Source organism: Chrysemys picta, chromosome 24 (assembly GCF_011386835.1).
Source record: "Chrysemys picta bellii isolate R12L10 chromosome 24, ASM1138683v2, whole genome shotgun sequence".
Taxonomy (NCBI): domain Eukaryota; kingdom Metazoa; phylum Chordata; order Testudines; family Emydidae; genus Chrysemys; species Chrysemys picta.
In genome coordinates this window covers 15,856,644-15,874,499 of record NC_088814.1, presented here as the reverse complement: position 1 = coordinate 15,874,499, position 17,856 = coordinate 15,856,644, and positions in this window count along the sequence as shown.

Below are 17,856 nucleotides of genomic sequence, written 5' to 3'. Positions count from 1 at the left end.
AGGGTGGTTAAACACTGGAACAAATTGCCTAGGGAGGTTGTGGAATCTCCGTCTCTGGAGATATTTAAGAATAGGTTAAATAAATGTCTATCAGGGATGGTCTAGACAGTATTTGGTCCTGCCATGCGGGCAGGGGACTGGACTCGATGACCTCTCGAGGTCCCTTCCAGTCCTATAATCTATGAATCTATGAATCTATGAATCTTACAGCATCAGTCTTCTCCACTATCAAATCTACACCGGGGAAGAAGGACAGAAGCCCCGACAATCACCTTCACCTCTGGGTGTCTGATTCTGGGAGCCAAAACCAACTGGACTATCTGCCCCATCTCCTAAACTCCCCTGTCTTTCCCTCCTAGGGCCTTGTCCTTACTGCTCAGCCTGGCCCCTTCCCAGCTTGTCCCTGACCTTTAAAGGACTCTCCAAGCCCCTCCCATGCCTGCTTCCCTTGGGGTCTCTCTCCTGGCTGAGCACAGGCTGCCCTTCTATCTCTCAGCAGGCCTGGGTCCTAGTCACAGGCTGCGTCTTGTCACGTGACCCCCACACTTATTCCCTTCACCCTAGGGAGCTGCATCACCTGGGCCAGGTGCAGTTGAGCTCCAACCCCTTTCCTGGCCATCTCACCCTGGGACAGGTTGAAACTGGAAACCTGTGGGTAACAGTAACTGGTTGCTTGCAAAGGTGCTGAAGACACAATGGAAGAGGAAATCCTTTGGCCTGGATTGAAATTATTCCGACTGAAAGTGAATGAGAGAAAATAGGTCCAGAGTTCTCTTCCTAGCAGCAGAAAATGTAGCGATTGATAGAGGTTCAGGTCAGAAAGGACCATTATGTGCATCTAGTCGCCCCTCCTGTATAACTCAGGGCTAGAATGTGACCAAGTGGTTCCTTCAGCCAACCATAGCATGGGACTGAGCCAGAGCACGTCTTTTGGAACGACGTCCACATGCAGGAGAGCCAGCTGGGTACCAGAAAATCTCTCTTCTGCAGTGATGTGGGGTTAAGGGACACGGGGGAAAAGACATGGAGGCTATGACTAAACTTAGAGCAGCAAGGCCAGGAAAACCAGGGTTAGGCCTGGCTATCAGATCTGCTGTTTTCTATTCCTGGCTTTGGGACCATGAGCGAGTCTCTGCACCGCTGCGTGCCTCGGTTTCCCCAGCTATCAAATGGAGCTAATCAAGGTTTTGTTTGTTCTCCCCATTTTACAGGGTGGGAAACCGAGACACAGTTGGGACCTGTCTACACTACAGGTCTGTCGTGCGTTTGTAATCTGCTGACCCCCACATGTTGTTCAGAGCTCCTAAAGGTACATTTGTTCTGTGCTTATCCCCTATGTACCAGCAGGGCTGGACAGCATTTCTCACTGTGATGTGGGGAGCAGGTCCTGGGTACTAAGGGTCTGAAGAAGCTCTCAAGGACTAATTTTTTAAAATAATTGTTACCAATGAATTGGGAGAGAACATACAATCACTGCGGATAAGATTGCGGGGGTGACAAAATACAGGCAGAGTGGTAATTACTGATGGCGAGAGGGCAGTGATACAGAGCGATCTGGCTCATTCAGCCAGCTGGACCCATTCAAAGAAAACAAGTTTGAGCAGAGCCCAATGCAAGGTCCTATACGTAGCCACAAGGCACGCCGGCCACACCTCCAGAATGGGGACGTGTATCCAGGAAAGCAGTGACTCTGAAATGGATTTAGGGGCCAGAGTGGAAAAGCCACTCAACATGAGCTCCCAGTGTGATGCTGTGGTGAACAGGGCTAAAGCCATCATTAGACGAAGGAGCAGAGCCGTGAGTAGGATAGGGAGGTGACACAGCAGCAGTGAGACTGCTATTGGAATACTGCCTCCAGTGTTGATGTCCTCCTTTGAAAAAGATGGTCCTAGAAATTGGAGCTGGGCAGCAAAGAGCCACCAAATGTTCTGAGGGCTGGAGAAAAATGCCTTCTAGTGAGCTATTGAAAGAGCTCAACCTGTTTAGCTTATCAAAAGAAGATTGAAAGGTGACTTCACTGAAGTGTTGAAGTGCCTTAATGGAGAGAAAATATTGGGTATTAAAGGGCTCTTTAATTGAGCAGAGAAAGGCAGAACAAGACCCAATGGCTGGAAGGTGAAAAGAGACAAATTCCTATGACAAATAAGGCACAAATATTCAACAGCGAGGATGATTGACCACAGGAAGAAGCTACCATGGAAAGTGGTGGATTCTCTATCTCTTGATGTCATTTAATAAAGACTAGATGCCTTTCCGGAATGTGTTTGCCCCAAAAGTAGCTATTGTGGTAGACAGGAGGCCTGTGATATGCAGGGGGTCAGATTAGATGCTCTAACGGTCTCTGCTGCCCATAAAGTCTACTCATTTCTGAGAAACCGAGTGTAGCATTGGGAGCAGCTTGTGATGTTTTACTGTCTAGCCGGCTTGCTTCCTAGAATGAACACTCATTGAGTGGGGTGATCCACAGGGAGTAGCTCAAACCTCCAAAGTGTCTGCCCTGTGGCAGGACATTAGCACTGCAGGGGAGGGGTGGGTGTGGCAGTGACATCACAAAGGCCTTTTGCAGGACCTTAGCCTATTGGTCAAAGGTGTAGGGGAGGTGGTGACCTCACAGAGGGATGCTGACATCAGCCAGGCAGGACAGGGGCGCAGGGCCAGGGAAACCTCAGAGACCCCTGTGGCTTTGCTTCAGCAAGTTTCCTTCTCGAGATCTCTCTTTGAGGTCTGAGAGAGTATTAGGGGTCACGTATATGAGCACCAGGAGGAACCTCTTTTGAGTTTTCTCCTTTCTTTTTCCTGATTTCACTAGAAAACTGACGTCCCTGTTTAGAAGGTAAGAGCCTCTGAGAGGTTTGGAACCTGTTCAGTCTGATGCATCTGGCGCCATCTGAATTTTAGGCATGGAAAACACTAGCTTAAAGTGGCCAAATTTTATTCCCCACCTGGGATTTTGTCCCTTAGAATCTCTGGGGACATTAAGGTTTGTCCTTTTTCTTTTACCTTTTCCTCCATCCCTCCCTCCTTTCTCTTCATCTCTTACTTCTTTTGTCTGTTCTCCTGTTCCCCTCCCACCACCAGGAGGGGGGTGTGTGTCGTGGGGGTTGCTCTACAACTCCCGTTGTGGGAGGTCCACCGAAAAATGTGGGGCTGAAATAGTGCTCAGACAGTGATCCCCAGCGGTGACCTGGGCCATCCTTTGGGCTCTCTGGTGAGAACCCTCATCCTCCCGCCCCTCGGTCTCTACCCTGATTGGCTGAGCAGGGCGTTATTGACAGGGAGGAGACTCAGGTCCCTGTTGTTTTCTTTTAAGACCAAGTAAATAGTCATAACCAGTCATATGTTCGACACATTTTGCTGCTTCTCTGCAGTTCATTATTTTCTCTACCATTCCAGTTCTCCTAAAATACTTGCTGAATAATTACTATGAACCCTTGCTGGTCTGGAACTCACTTGAGAGCACTTTATTCAGGTCATTCAATGTCTGAAATTCAAGATCCGATGGTTAGTTTGAAAATCAGGGCTCTTGGGTCCTATTCCCAACTCTGCCACGGACTGGCTGTGTGACCTAAGAGAAGTCAATTCTCCTTTCTCAGCCTTAGCTTCTCCCTCTTTCAAGTAGGGATAACAATCCGCTCCTACCTACCTCCCGACAGGTGGAGGATGGGGATCTATTGGAGAGTGTCACTAGGAGCAGTGCATAAGATGAGGTGTCCTATCATGTTTACTCAGATCAGATTAGGACATAATAGAATGGCTGAAATAGTCTATTTTATTTGTATTTTATTATGTTGCAATTGTTAAGATCAGCAACTACTTAGCTCAGACTGAAACATCTTATCTAATTTTTGAGATCTAAGTGTCTCCTCTTTGTGTGCGATGAGACAAACACGTACTCCTGTTCTTTTTGTGACACAGAAGATGCTTTTGTTTTGCAACAAAATATTTTTGCAAAGAATTTTCATGCCACTTGATATGATTTCAAGAAAGAAACTGGTTTAGTTTGAATGGGATTTTCGGACAGAAACGGTTTCAATGAAATTTCCCCACCATCTCGATTCCTGGGCTCTATCCCTGTCTTTGGGGGGTTTGCTGTCTGTTACAACAGGAGTCTGATTTGGATAGGGATAGAGACCTCTTTAATGTTTTTAATGAAGTAAATACTAATGGGAATTGTGTGATCATGGGAGACTTTAACTTCCCAGATATAGACTGGAGGACAAGTGCTAGTAATATAATAGGGCTCAGATTTTCCTAGATGTGATAGCTGATGGATTCCTTCACCAAGTAGTTGAAGAACCAACAAGAGGGGATGCCATTTTAGATTTGGTGTGGGTAGTGAGGATCTCTTAGAAGAAATGGCTGTAGGGGACAGCCTTGGTTTGAGCGATCATGAGTTAATTCAGTTTAAACTAAATGGAAGGGTAAACAAAAATAGATCTGTGACTAGGGTTTTTGATTTCAAAAGGGCTAACTTTAAAAAATTAAGGAAATTAGATAGGGAAGTGGATTGGACTGAAGGACTTTTGGATCTAAAAGCGGAGAAGGCCTGGAATTACTTCAAGTCAAAGTTGCAGAAACTATCAGAAGCCTGCATCCCAAGAAAGGGGGAAAATTCATAGGCAGGAGTTGTAGACCAAGTTGGATGAGCAAGCATTTCAGAGAGATGATTAAGAAAAAGCAGAAAGCCTACAAGGAGTGGAAGATGGGAGTGATCAGCAAGGAAAGCTACCTTACTGAGGTCAGAACATGTAGGGACAAAGTGAGAAAGGCCGAAAGCCATGTAGAGTTGGACCTTGCAAAGGGAATTCAAACCAATAGTAAAAGGTTTTATAGCCATATAAATCAGAAGAAAATAAAGAAAGAAGAAGTGGGACCACTAAACACTGAGGATGGAGTGGAGGTTAAGGATAATCTAGGCATGGCCCAATGTCTAAACAAATACTTTGCCTCAGTCTTTCAGAGGCTAATGAGGAGCTTAGGGATAATGGTAGGATGACAAATGGGAATGAGGATATGGAGGTAGATATTACCACATCTGAGTTAGAAGCCAAACTCGAGCAGTTTAATGGGTCTAAATCGGGGGGCCCAGATAATCTTCATCCAAGAATATTAAAAGAACTGGCACACGAAATTGCAAACCCATTAGCAAGAATTTTTAATGAATCTGTAAACTCAGGGGTTGTACCGTATGACTGGAGAATTGCTAACATAGTTCCTAGCTTTAAGAAAGAGAAAAAATGTGATCCGGGTAACTACAGGCCTGTTAGTTTGACATCTGTAGTATGCAAGGTCTCAGAAAATGTTTTGAAGGAGAAAGTAGTTAAGGACATTGAGGTCAATGGTAATTGGGACAAAATACAACATGGCTTTACAAAAGGTAGATCGTGCCAAACCAACCTGATCTCCTTCTTTGAGAAGGTAACAGATTTTTTAGACAAAGGAAACGCAGTGGATCTAATTTACCTCGATTTCAGTAAGGCATTTGATACGGTTCCACATGGGGAATTATTAGCTAAATTGGAAAAGATGAGGATCAATATGAAAATTGAAAGGTGGATGAGGAACTGGTTAAAGGGGAGACTACAACGGGTCGTACTGAAAGGTGAACTGTCAGGCTGGAGGGAGGTTACTAGTGGAGTTCTTATATTATGGGAACAAGTAAATAACTTTTCCTTATTCACTTTCTCCACATCACTCATGATTTCATATACCTCTATCATATCCCCCCATAGTCTCCTCTTTTCCAAGCTGAAAAGTCCTAGCCTCTTTAATCTCTCCTCATATGGGACCCCTTCCAAACCTCTAATCATTTTAATTGCCCTTCTCTGAACCTTTTCTAATGCCAGTATATCTTTTTTGAGATGAGGAGACCACATCTGTACACAGTATTCAAGATGTGGGTGTACCATGGATTTATATAAGGGCAATAAGATATTCTCCGTCTCATTCTCTATCCCCTTTTTAATGATTCCTAACATCCTGTTTGCTTTTTTGACTGCCGCTGCGCACTGCGTGGAAGTCTTCAGAGAACTATCCACGATGACTCCAAGATCTTTTTCCTGATTTGTTGTAGCTAAATTAGCCCCCATCATATTGTATGTATAGTTGGGGTTATTTTTCCCAATGTGCATTACTTTACGTTGTCCACATTAAATTTCATTTGCCATTTTGTTGCCCAATCACTTAGTTTTGTGAGATCTTTTTGAAGTTCTTCACAGTCTGCTTTGGTCTTAACTATCTTGAGCACTTTAGTATCATCTGCAAACTTTGCCACCTCACTTTTTACCCCTTTCTCCAGATCATTTATGAATAAGTTGAATAGCATTGGTCCTAGGTCTGACCCTTGGGGAACACCACTAGTTACCCCTCTCCATTCTGAAAATTTACCATTTATTCCTACCCTTTGTTCCCTGTCTTTTAACCAGTTCTCAATCCATGAAAGGATCTTCCCTCTTATCCCATGACAACTTAATTTACATAAGACCCTTTGGTGAGGGACCTTGTCAAATGCTTTCTGCAAATCTAAGTACACTATGTCCACTGGATCCCCCTTGTCCACATGTTTGTTGACCCCTTCAAAGAACTCTAATAGATTAGTAAGACACGATTTCCCTTTACCTAAACTATGTTGACTTTTGCCCAACAATTTATGTTCTTCTATGTGTCTGACAATTTTATTCTTTACAATTGTTTCAACTAATTTGCCCGGTACTGACATTAGACTTACTGGTCCGTAATTGCCGGGATCACCAATAGTGCCCTTTTTAAATATTGGCGTTACATTAGCTATCTTCCAGTCATGGATACAGAAGCTGATTTAAAGGACAAGTTACAAACCATAATTAATAGTTCCGCAATTTCACATCTGAGTTCTTTCAGAACTTTTGGGTGAATGCCATCTGGTCCCAGTGACTTATCAGTTAATTCCAAAACCTCCTCCAGTAACACCGCAATCTGTGACAATTCATGAGATTTGTCACCTACAAATACTGGCTGAGGTTTGGGAATGGCTGGAAGGTGAAAAGAGACAAATTCCTATGACAAATAAGGCACAAATATTCAACAGCGAGGATGATTGACCACAGGAAGAAGCTACCAAGGAAAGTGGTGGATTCTCCGTCTCTTGATGTCATTTAATAAAGACTAGATGCCTTTCTGGAATTTGTTTACCCCAACAGTAGCTATTGTGGTAGACAGGAGGCCTGTGATATGCAGGGGGTCAGATTAGATCCTCTAACTGTCTCTTCTGCCCATAAAGTCTACTCATTTCTGAGAAACCGAGTGTAGTATTGGGAGCAGCTTGTGATGTTTTACTGTCTAGCCGGCTTGCTTCCTAGAATGAACACTCATTGAGCGGGGTGATCCACAGGGAGTAGCTCAAACCTCCAAAGGGGTCTGCCCTGTGGCAGGACATTAACACTGCAGGGGAGGAGTGGGTGTGGCAGTGACATCACAAAGGCCTTTTGCAGGACATCAGCCTATTGGCCAAAGGTGCTGGGGAGGTGGTGACCTCACAGAGAGATGCTGACATCAGCCAGGCAGGACAGGGGCGCAGGGCCAGGGAAACCTCAGAGTCCCCTGTAGCTTTGCTTCAGCAAGTCTCCTTCTCGAGGTCTCTCTCTTTGAGGACTGAGAGAGTATTTAGGTTCACGTACGTGAGCACCAGGAGGAACCTCTTTTGAGTTTTCTCTTTTGTTTTTCCTGATTTTACTAGAAAACAGACGTCCCTGTTTAGAAGGTAAGAGCCTCCGAGAGGTTTGGAACCTGTTCAGTCTGATGCATCTGGCGCCAGCTGAATTCCAGGCATGGAAAACACTAGCTTAAGGTGGTCGAATTTTATTCCCCACCTGGGATTTTGTCCCTTAGAATCACTGGGGACATTAGGGTTTGTCCTTTTGGTTTTACCTTTTCCTCCATCCCTCCCTCCTTTCTCTTCATCTCTTACATCTTCTGTCCTTTCCTCTGTTCCCCTCCCACCACCAGGAGGACTCTGTGTGTGTGTCGTGGGGGGTGCTCTGCAATGGGAACAGGGACAATTCTCCAACTTTGGGCAGTCGAGAGCCTGGGTGAGATAAGGGGCGTTAAAGCCCTTTGTGAAGGAGAAAGGGGAGTTTCACGGTGTTGAGCGCCAAGGAATTCTAAACTTTGCTAAAACATCTAGTCTGCAGAAACCAGAAATGGTCGGGGCCACATTGTAACCATTGTCTTTTTTAAAGCCCATTGAGGGATGTGAGTCCCACCTTTTTAGGTATCTGGGGTGCTGGGAGGAGAGAAGAGGTGCCTGTCTCCATTTTATGGCCTCAACAAACTAAGTGCTGTGCCCCAGTTCTCGTCAGAGATCCCTGAAAAAGAACGCCTTCCCATCCATTAACATACCTGGAAAGATACTGGAACTCCTTATTAAACAATCAGTTTGTCAGCACCTACAGGACAATTTGGTTCTTAGGACTAGCGAGCATGGACTTGTCAAGAACAAATCATTCCAAACCAATCCTAGCTCCTTCTTTGGCAGGGTTACGGGCCTAGTGGAGGTGGGTAAACAGTAGATGTGATCCATCTTGGTGTTAATAAGGACATTCTCACAAACAATCTAGGGAGATGTGGTCTAGATGCAATTAGTATAATATGTGTGCACAGATGCTTGCAAGCCCGTACTCCAACAGCCCAGAACCAAACAGCAGGAAGCAGATCATGCAATGAACTCCTGCCAGTGCGTGTAGATTGCATTACATGCACCCCTGTGCAGGAGGAGGAGCTGCTCTGGCTGGGGCAGGGATGGGGAGGGATCAAACAGGCTGGTTAGTGAGAGGCTGCCTTGACCCCAGACTCACGCCCGCTCCCCGCTCGGTTCCAGGATGGCCAGTCTCCTGAGGATGTTCAGGAAGAAGGCTCTGCAGGTGGCCCCAGAGCCTGAGGGAAGCAGCTGCCATCTTCCCCAGGAGCAGAGCGGCTCCTCCGTCCCCACTGGCGGGGAAGGAGCTCCCGGCCAGGCCAGGAGGTGGAAGTGCCCAGCCTTCTGGCGGAGAAAACCCGCTCCCAGCGCAGGCGCCGAGGTGGGAGAGGCCAGGTCGAAATGGAGCTGGGCCAGGCTGCGGCTGGGCAGGCAGGACCCAGCGCAGGAGGGGAGCCGGGCAGGGTGACTCTGGGGCTTGTTGTGTGGGAAGCAGCAGCCCCAGGAGCCCAGTCCTGATTCCCAGCAGGAGGCATCGCCCTGCCCGGTCACTGAGGACCTTCCAGCCTCCCCAGGGCAGGAGGTGGAGGATCCCTGTCCCACCACCAGCAGCTCGGCCCGCTCCCCATGGGACAGCAGCAGTGCCTGGGACTCGGGCAGCAGCGAGGCCGATGGACGCCGCAGCTTTGTTCTAGGTGAGGAGTCAGGCTGGGCTCAGGGAGAGGTGAGGGCGGGGCTGTGAACACCCTGGGCCCAGGCCCTCGATCAGTGCTATGGGGGCGGGTCCCCAGCCCAGGAGTCTGGCTTGAGCCACATGAACCCCACTGACACTAGATGCTGCCACTTTGGTCCTTGGTGCTCCAGTTGGGGGGAGGCACCTCCCAGGGAGTCCAGGACAGCGTGGGGGGGTCTCTTTGCTATGGGCTCCTGAAGGAGTTGGGGGCTGAAGGCATCACTGAGAGGGGGGAGTGTGGGGCCCGATCTGCCCTGGGTCCCGGAGGTGGGAAGGGGACACATTGCCCCACCGTGCCCCTGTCCTTCCCCCAAGTGGCAGCAGGCGTCACCCTGTCCCCTTCTCTCCCTGATGCAGGGACTGCCAGGGACTCAGGGGACGAGAAGGAGGAATGGGTGGACGTGGCCACAGAGGAGGCTGCTCTCAATAACAGCCGAGAGCAGCTCCAAGGCGGAAAAAAGGTACAAACGTACCCAGCTGTGCTGGAACCGAGACTGTCCTGCCCCTTCCCAGCACCTGACCCCCTGCAGAGGGTCTTGTCCCTGATGATCCACCAGCCCTAATGGGGACCTTTCTCCTCCATAATCTGGGACCCCAGAGGTGGGGGTGTCTGTCACACACCAGCCGGGTCTCCTCCCCCCACAGGCACTGTCCCAGTTCCTGACCCTGCTTGTGGTGGAGTGGTGGGTGATTTGGACAATGGGCGGGTCCCCACTATCCCCCATTCAGGCCTGAGTCCTGCAGCTGCTGTGTGGGGGCAGGGAGGTCCCTGGCTAACTGGCTCTCTCTCCCCTAACCCCACTCCTGGTGGGTGCAGGAGGAGGCCCAGCAGCTCGTGTTCCTGCACGCCATCCACCCCGTGTCTCGCTGCACAGCAGAGAGGCAGGACACAGTGGAGCCGCACTGCTGCAAGGCGGCTGTGGCGGAGAGGATTGTGGTGAGCAAGACACGGCGCCCAGCAGCTGGAGGAAAGACAGAGACATGGGAGGGGCAGGGGTCTCCCCAGGCCAATGGAGGGGGATTGTTGGTGCTGGAGGGGCAGCAGAGGGCAGGGATTGCTGGGGCTGAAGACTGGGGAGAAGAGACGGAGAAATTCGGAGAGTGGTCACTATTGGGCAGGAATCGGAGGAGCGGGAGGTAGGTGGGGGATCCTGCTGGCTGTGTGGGGCCCTGGCTGTGTAATCTCCTCACTGAGAAGTGTCAGTGAGACCCGAATCTCTGACCCATGGCTCTCCCTTGCTTTCAGGATCTGCCTAGGGTCTTGCCAGACCTCCTGGACGCCATGCTGGGGAACCTGCTGGCAGAGTCCCCAGACACCGACAGGCTCCAGTACATCTTGGAGGTGAGCCCGATGAGAGGGGTGGGGGCAATTTTACCTTCACTCTTAGATCCATTTTCCAGTCTGTCCTCCTAGCTGAGCCCCCAGTGGGCATCCTTGGTCAGGGCAGTCAGTGCAATGCAGTGTCAGGCCCTTCCTCCTTAAAGGACAGAGGAAGGAGCTGGGACTTCAAGCCAGAGCTCTGCCTGGTTGTGTTGAGCACTAACCACAGGGCCCCTGGCTGGCTTGGGGAGTGAGAGTCTGAACCCCTCCTGGGAGATCCAGAAGAGGGTCCTCAGAGAAGAGTCACAGGCTCCTTCCTAGAGAAACAGGAGGGCCCCAGAGAATCAGCCCGTCTCTCCGACGGGCCCTGAGATTTCTGAGGGGATTGTTCAGGAATCAGGAGTGCAGGGAGGATGGGACCAGCCCCGACACTGAACATTGTTCCAGTCTAGAGAGACAATGACAAGTTGTGACCTGCAGGATTCAAGAATCGTCCTGCGGGCAACAATCCCCTTCCAAAGCTCTGCAATCAATGAATCAGATATTCCACCCTGCGCACAATGTCTCCGCCCCCTGGGGATGGGTGTGTGTCTGTGTCTCATTTCCACAATACGTGCACCTGCCCATTGATCCTGATCTGCCTCCTTTCCCCACAGCACATTAACTACTGGATCGTGTCCAGGGTGCCGCGAGAGAGAGCCAGGGCCGTTAAGAGCAGCACGGCCCTGCTCAGATTCACCATCACCCTCCCTGAGTTTGACGTAAGTGACCTCTGACCCCAGCTTCCTGACTCCAGGCGTAGGTGATCTGGCTCCGACGGGCTGTAGGATCTGCTGCTGCAGGGGCTGTGGGTTAGGAGTGTTCCTCTTGGGGAGGCAGAGTCAGAGCAGAGAGTGAGCCTGGCTTGAGTCAAGTTCTTCTTGTCCTAGTTAAGTGGTGACTCTGGGCTTTTAAGGGGACTGTGCTCCAGGTTCATGCCTCCCTGTCATCCTGGAGCAGCTGGGGAAGCAAGTCCTCATGGAGGGCCCTGCCCACAGCCCTGTGCTCCAGGCTTCCTTGGGGGCAGAGGAAATTAAGGGTCTGGCTCTAGCATCTCCTGCAGAGGGGCTGAGGGGAAGGAGAGTCCTGGCCCGGGGGGGACTGGGAGCTGACAGGAAAATGCTGATGGAGTCCCCTCTCCCTCTCCTGTCCATTAGAACTCAGCGGAATTCCCCAGGATGGGTCACCACATGGCACAGCTGGCTCTGTCCGTCAGTGACCCAGCCAAGGACATCAGCCGGCAGGCCAGGGAGGGGGTTTACCGGCTCTCCCAGCTGCTGCTGCACCAGAGGGGTAAGGAACCCAGCTGGGAAATGGCACCCGCTAGAAGAGTGAGACTGGGACCCCAGCCATGTTCTCTCAGACTGACCCCGGCTGGAGGATGAGTCTCTCTATCTCTTTCTGTGTTCCACACCACGCCCTGCAATTCTGTTGGGCCGGGCACGCAGCGAGGACTCTGCCCACTGTGCAGCCACCAATGGGATTGGAAGGACACAAGCCCTGCAACCAGAAGGACAAATGTGTGTGTGTCTCTCTCCCTGTCACCTACTCCCTCCTGGGGGAAACCCAGCAGCTGATGGGGGACAAGATGAGCAGCTGCATTAGACTCAGGAGATTGGGGCGGGGCCCAGGCCTCATTCCCATCCTGTGGCCATTCGCTGGCCTGGCACAAGGAGCCTGGTGGGGAATGAAAGGGAGAGCAGGTGCTCCTGGGAAGGGAGATGAATTCACCTCCATGAGCAGGAGCGAGCCAGCTTGTCCCCGGAGCAGCTCCACCCAGCTCTTTAGCCAGGCTAATTAATGACAAGCTTTGCCTCATCCCAGACTTATGTTCTTAGGACAGGGTGCTATGGCTCTTGGGAAGGGCAGGAGAGTCCCCCAAGTGCCCTCTGCGAGACTCTCCTGTCCCACAGGGCCGCACCCAATTCCTAGTGGTCTGGTGTCTGTGTCACCCGAGCCACCACCCAGAGTTGCTCCCATCACTGGCAGCCTGGGAGGCCAAGGACTGACGGGTGATGGCGTCTGACCAGGCAGGGCTGAGGCACATGGGCAGGGGACGCTTGTCCTGCTGCTGGCAAGGCTGGACCCGTTCTGGAGAGAACAGGAGGATTCAGTCAGCAGTAGGGTTACCATGTCTAATAAATAAAAAAAGAGGACCCTCCACGGGCCCTGGCCCCGCCCATTTCCCCTCCCCTAGCCCCGCCCAACTCCACCCCTTCCCCCGCCCTAACTCCGCCCCCTCCTCCCCACTCCCAGCTATGGGGAAAGGGCTGCCCCAGCACTACCGGCTTCACGGTTTGCCGGGCAGCCCCCAGACCCTGCGCCCCCGGCCGGCGCTTCCCCAGCGCAGCTGGAGCAGAGCAGCTGGAACCGGGAAGGGAAGTTCCTGGCCGGCGGCTTGAGGTCCGGAGGCAGCGGGGGCTGCCCGAAGCCAGTTGCGCTGGCTCGGGCAGCTCGGCTCTTAAAGTCTGAGAGGGGAGGAGCGGAGCAGCTCAGCTGGAGCCCGGGAAGGGAAGTGCCTGGCCGGCGGCTCAGGGTCCGGAGGCAGGGGGGCGCTGCCAGAAGCCAGTAGTGCTGGCTCGGGCAGCTCGGCTCTTAAAGTCTGAGAGGGGAGGAGTGGAGCAGAGCAGCCGCGGGAGGGGAAGTGCCCGGCCGGCATTTTCCCGGACATGTTTGGCTTTTCGGCAATTCCCTCCGGACGGGGGTTTGATTGCCGAAAAGCAGGACATGTCCGGGAAAAAACGGACGTATGGTAACCCTAGTCAGCAGGGGCTGCCGATCCGTCCCATTCACCAGGGCTGCCATCCTGCGGCTTCAGCATTAGTGGCTGGGGTGACTTGGGGAAAGGTCTCAACGTCCCCACATCCCACTTCACTGCTGCCAGAATCCCTCCTGCCCCCCCCGCCCGCTACAGTCCCCTCCCTAGCCAACCTGGGTGGGGCTGGAGGAGAGGGGTCTGAGAACTTGAGCTGTGGATTGGAGGTGGAACAGCTGTCAGGGGCACTGAGGGGGAGGTGGCAGGAGCTCCCCATACAAGGAGGGGGGTTGCCACTGGAGGTCACTAGGAAGGACAACAAGATTCCATCCTGGGGGTCAGGAGGGGAAATCCATCCCTCAGAGGTGGGCAGGGGCTGGGTGGAAATGCTGCTGGTTCCAGGGGCCGTTAATCCCCCCTGATTCCTCGGAGGCGTCTGAGTCTCAGACAGGTTCTCGTTCCCTTGCAGCAGGAGGACGTCACGGCCAATGTGATGCGCCAGCTCCGTATCATGCGGCACTTGCGCCAGGTGCCCGAGGCGCTGCAGGGCCTGTGCCTCTGAGGACACCAGCAACTCCCGCTCTCTGCTGCAGGTACTGCTCTGGCTCTCTGTAAATGGGGAGCTAGTGGAAGGGGAAATGGAGCCCCCTGGCACTCACAGAAACCCTCTCCCCTCTCTGTGGAGCAGGGTCCTTTCCTCTGCCCCCGAATTCCTTCATCTGGGACAGGAGCTCTTTCCCTCACACCCATTCTCCTCCCCCATTTCCTTGATCTACCCCCATCCCATTCCCCCTGCGACCAGGCAGAGCTCTGCCTGCCTGCCCCATACGGTGCAGAAAGGCCTGTGATATGCAGGGGGTCAGATTAGATGCTCTAACTGTCTCTTCTGCCCATAAAGTCTACTCATTTCTGAGAAACCGAGTGTAGCATTGGGAGCAGCCTCTGATGTTTTACTGTCTAGCTGGCTTGCTTCCTAGAACGAACACTCATTGAGCGGGGTGATCCACAGGGAGTAGCTCAAACCTCCAAAGGGTCTGGCCTGTGGCAGGACATTAGCACTGCAGGGGAGGGGTGGGTGTGGCAGTGACATCACAAAGGCCTTTTGCAGGACCTCAGCCTATTGGTCAAAGGTGCTGGGGAGGTGGTGACCTCACAGAGAGATGCTGACATCAGCCAGGCAGGACAGGGGCTCAGGGCCAGGGAAACCTCTGAGTCCCCTGTAGCTTTGCTTCAGCAAGTCTCCTTCTTGAGGTCTCTCTTTGAGGACTGAGAGAGTATTAGGGTTCACGTACGTGAGCGCCAGGAGGAACCTCTTTAGTCCACCCTTCTGGGGCCCAGCTTGCCTCACACTAAAAGTCCAAAGAGGTCTTTCCACAGACAGAAGTCCTTCTGCCATCGCTGGGGCACTTGCTCAGCCTGTAGCCCCCTTGCTGGGCTTGGGAACCCTCTCCAGTTGCGTGTACGCCGCCTCCTCTGGGGCTGGTAGGGGAACCCAGTCCCACCCTGACATTGATAGCAGCTCAGGGCCCTGGACCCAACAGCTAGGTCTGCACCTTTCTCTTTGCTGCACTTTTCCAACCTCTCTTCTCAAGTTCCCCTCCAGGCTTTCCTTGCTGCTCTGAACTTCCTACCTCGTTCTCAATCCTGTTGCTACCCCAGCTGGGCTGTATCACCACTGAAGTCTGGCTCTTTAGGGGGGCGGATATGGTGCCTCTCAGTTCAGGCTCATTCTGTAATCAGCTTTCTGTGAGTGCCAAGGGGCTCCATTTCTCCTTCCACTAGCTCCCCATTTACAGAGAGCCAGAGCAGTACCTGCAGCAGGGAGCAGGAGTTGCTGGTGGCCTCAGAGGCACAGGCCCTGCAGCGCCTTGGGCACCTGGCGCAAGTGCCGCATGATACGGAGCTGGCGCATCACATTGGCCGTGACGTCCTCCTGCTGCAAGGGAACGAGAACCTGTCTGAGACTCAGACGCCTCCGAGGAATCAGGGGGGATTAACGGCCCCTGGAAGCAGCAGCATTTCCACCCAGCCCCTGCCCACCTCTGAGGGATGGATTTCCCCTCCTGACCCCCAGGATGGAGTCTTGTTGTCCTTCCTAGTGACCTCCAGTGGCAACCCCCCTCCTTGTACGGGGAGCTCCTGCCACCTCCCCCTCAGTGCCCCTGACAGCTGTTCCACCTCCAATCCACAGCTCAAGTTCTCAGATCCCTCACCTCCACCACCACCCAGGTTGGGTAGGGAGGGGACTGTAGCGGGGGGGGCAGGAGGGATTCTGGCAGCAGTGAAGTGGGATGTGGGGAGGTTGAGACCTTTCCCCAAGTCACCCCAGCCACTAATGCTGAAGCCGCAGGATGGCAGCCCTGGTGAATGGGACGGATCGGCAGCCCCTGCTGACTGAATCCTCCTGTTCTCTCCAGCAGGGCCGGCTTTAGGAAGGGCGGGGCCCAATTCGAACATTTTTGGCGGGGCCCCGGCAGGGATGACTAACAAAAAAAATAATGTAAAAAAAAGCCTTTCATTTCTTCCATGTATTATTTACTTTCTATAACTATATAAATAATAAAATTATATATTATGTACATTGCATCATATATGCTGTTGATCGGTTATTAATGAGCTCCGTTTCACGTGTGTGGGTCCCCGCCACTCCTGGGGGTGTGCTAGGGTGACCAGATGTCCTGATTTTATAGGGACAGTCCCGATTTTTGGGTCTTTTTTCTTATAGGATCCTATTTATCCCCCACCCCCTGTCCCGATTTTTCACACTTGCTGTCTGGTCACCCTAGTGGTGTGCACATGTGTGGGTGCCAGCTGCTCCCTGCCCCCCTCATTGAAGCAGGTGTGCAGGGTTACTGCCCTGGGAACTGCAGGGCACCAGTGGACATGGGGCTGGCTGGAGGCAGGGCAGGGGGTCACTGGAGGTAGGGTCTGGCTGCAGGCAGGGCAAGGGGTACGGGGCTGGCTGGAGACAGGGGTGTGTGGGGCTGGCTGGCTTTGGGCAGGGCCGCAGGGGGGGTGCGGCACGGGTTGCCTGGAGACAGGGCAGGGGGTGCGGCAGAGGCTGGCTGTGGGCAGGGGGTGCAGGCTGGCTGCAGGCAGGGCAGGGGGGCGGGGCTGGTGCGGGCAGAACAGGGGGTGCAGGGCTGGCTGGAGATGGGGCTGGCTGCGGGCAGGGGGTGCGGGGCTGGTGCGGGGATGGGGTGCAGCAGAGGCAGCTGGAGCCCCGGCCCTTTAAATAGCCCCCGAGTGCCCCGCTATCCCAGGGCTCTGGGGGCTATTTAAAGGGCCCAGGGCTCCCCTGCTTCTACGGCCCCGGCCCTTTAATTAGCCGCGGGAGCCCTGGGGGAAGCAGCGGGGCTCCAGCGGCTATTTAAAGGGCCGGGGCAGTAGAGGCAGCAGGAGTCCCGGACTTTTTAAATAGCCCCCAGAGCCCCGCAGCCCTACCCCAGGGCTCCAGCAGTGGGGGTCTGGTAGCAATTTAAAGGGCCTGGGGCTCCGGCCCCTGCTGGGAGCCCTAGGTCCTTTAAATTGCCCCTTGGGGAAGCCGGGCCACCCTGGTACAGCGCAGTGGCTCTTGCCGGTACACCGTACCGGGGCTTGGGCCCGGGGCCCGATTCAGGGAAATTGGTTGAATTGGCCTAAAGCCGGCCCTGGTGGGGTATGGCCACAGAGCGGCAGGGAGGGGAACCCTGAGGTGTGGTGGCTGGGTGGGGTACTGGGAGTTCCTCCTGAAGGGACGGGGGTTGGCCAAGGTCACTTCAGCCCCGGGGTCTGGGAGGGGGGACTGGCTGAGGGCACTCAGAGCCCCAGGAAGTGGGGGGGGGGCTGAGGGGAGGGACTGGCCAGGGGCACTCAGAGCTCGGGGGGGGGGGCTGTCCGGGGGGGGCACTCACAGCCCCAGGAGGTGGGTGGGGGAGGGGCACACAGGATTTCAGGAATTCCCTGGCAGTGAAGAGCTGCTGGCGGCAGGGAGGAGCCAGCCGTGACAATCCCCACTTGGGATCCCTGGCTGGGCTAGTGGCTATGGGGGCCCGTGGCCAAGCTGCAGCGGAAGGTGACCTGAAGGAAATGCCTCGGGCCTCGGCCTCCGGCTAGGAAGGGCCTGGGCCAGACAATGACCCACCGCGCAGTGTCCCAGCTCCCTGCCCCACACCTGTGGGGCATGGCCCCTCCTCTGTAGGGAGGTTGGCATGTACCTTAGTGCTGCTTCCTCCATCCCCAAAGGGCTCTCCCAGCCAGTCTCTGGCAACCCCTGCCGTTCAATACGCACATTACCCTGCTGTGACATACCGGGGGGGGGGACCCCCTCGGGGATGGGGGGGCTGTCACACAGCTGG